Source organism: Phacochoerus africanus, chromosome 10 (assembly GCF_016906955.1).
Source record: "Phacochoerus africanus isolate WHEZ1 chromosome 10, ROS_Pafr_v1, whole genome shotgun sequence".
Taxonomy (NCBI): Eukaryota; Metazoa; Chordata; class Mammalia; order Artiodactyla; family Suidae; genus Phacochoerus; species Phacochoerus africanus.
In genome coordinates this window covers 7,564,059-7,566,192 of record NC_062553.1, presented here as the reverse complement: position 1 = coordinate 7,566,192, position 2,134 = coordinate 7,564,059, and the positions used below count along the sequence as shown (strand labels likewise).

The 2,134-nt window shown below is 38.6% G+C and overlaps 1 non-coding gene across 1 annotated transcript; it reads left to right on the top strand.

Annotated features, from left to right (window-relative positions):
- Positions 1-888: 888 nt before the first annotated feature.
- On the top strand, positions 889-996 carry LOC125110404 (U6 spliceosomal RNA). Its single transcript, XR_007130594.1, has one exon. It is a non-coding gene; the product is annotated as a U6 spliceosomal RNA (small nuclear RNA).
- The last annotated feature ends 1,138 nt before the right edge of the window (positions 997-2,134 follow it).

Below are 2,134 nucleotides of genomic sequence, written 5' to 3'. Positions count from 1 at the left end.
TGCCGTGAGTGGATTTCAACTTGATGAAACACTTTTAATTTATGTCTATATCATATCTATAAAAATTAGGAGCTCCTGTCGTGGCGCAGTGGCTAACAAATCCGACTAGGAACTATGAGGTTGCGGGTTCGATCCCTGCCCTTGCTCAGTGGGTTAATGATCCGGCGTTACCGTGAGCCGTGGTGTAGGTCGCAAACGCGGCTCGGATCCCGAGTTGCTGTGGCTCTGGTGTAGGCCAGTGGCTACAGCTCTGCTTCGACCCCTAGCCTGGGAAGCCCCATGTGCTGTGGGAGCGGCCCAAGAAATGGCAAAAAGACCAAAAAAAAAAAAACTATATATATATATATATATATATATATATATATATATATATATATATATATAGATATGACTTTTCCTGTTATTTAGTAAATTTGGTGAATTAAATTGATCAGTTTTCTAATGCCGAAATGAACTTATGATCCTGATATAAAAACAATTTGATCATGCTATAGTATGCCTTTTTCACATTGCTGTAAATTGTTAGTTTATTGCTTTTCTATCTTGGTATGTGAATATATATTTGTTTTAATTTTATATAGATAAATGCATAAGAAATAAATACATCATATGACTATGTATAAATATTTCTTTTTTAAAAATTCTTTTTGGCTGCTCTTGTGGCATGTGAAATTTCCCAGGCCAGGGATAGGACCCATGCCACAGCTACCAGAGCAATAGCAATGGCAAAGCTGGATCCTTAGTCCACTGAGCCACCATTAAAATATATTTTAATATGTATTATATGTTATGTACATATTTATGTATTATATATTAAATATATTTAATAATCTATATGCCACATATATATGTATAAAGTATAACTAATTGTATTCTAAAGTGTTTTGGGTGCTCACTTCAGCAGGACACATACTAAAATTGGGAAGATAAAGACTCGGATTAGCATGGTCCCTGTGCAAGGATGACGCACAAATTCATGAAGCCTGGCATATTTTTGAGAGACTCTCATACTAAGTGAAGTAAGTCAGAAAGAGAAAGACAGATACCGTATGATATCACTTATATCTGGAATCTAATATACAGCCCAAATGCACCTTTCCACAGAAAAGAGACTCATGGACATGGAGAACAGACTCGTGGTTGCCAAGGGGGAGGGGGAGGAAGTGGGATGGACGGGGAATTGGGGGTTAATAGATGCAAACTACTGCCTTTGGAGTGGATTAGCAATGGGATCCTGCTGTGTAGCACAGGGAACTGTATCCAGTCACTTGTGATGGAACGTGATGGAGGATAATGTGAGAAAAAGAATATGTGTGTGTGTGAGAGAGAAAGAGAGAGACTGGGTAACTTTGCTGCACAGTAGAAAATTGACAGAATACTGTAAATCAGCTACAATGGAAAAAATAAAAATCATTAAAAAAAAATAAAGTGTTTGGGTAAGTTACCCATGATCATACAGACAGTTAAATTACAGACCTCCAGACCTATGCAGAATTGGATGGAAATATTTCTTCCCTGAATGGTTGGTAGAACTTACTAGAGAAGCCTTCTAGACTTGCACTTTTCTGAAAGACAGGATTCTCACTTGATACTTAACCATCTGTGTCAGGTGCAGGACAATTCTGACATCTGGGCAGTTGATGTCAGGAGAGTCACTTTTCCTGGACATGTGTCTAATTCCTCCTAATTTTCAACCATATTGCTCTAAAAGAATTCATAAAGCTTATCATTTTTTAGTGCCCATTTGTCCTTAAGGACTTATTTCATCCCCAATATTAGTTATCTGTGCCATCTGTTTCCTTAATTAATCTCACCAGAGTTTAGATGATTGTATGTGTCTTTGCTGATTTACAACTTTACTCACCCTCCACTACCTGCTTTTTGTATATTTCATTAATTTCTGCTCCCTTCTTAGGAAGGATCTCAGACTATAACTTTCTGGAAAGTGACCCACTGTCCAACCGTCTTCATTTTGGGGCACAGCCCTGGGTCTCAGGTTCAGAGAGGAGGGTCTCCTGCTCAGCCCCCTACTTGTTCAGACCTGAGTTTTGAATGCTGTGCCCCACACTCCAAAGTCTATAGAAAAAGATGCTCTTGCTATTCAGGGATTGCCAAGGTTAGGAGCAAAGTGGCT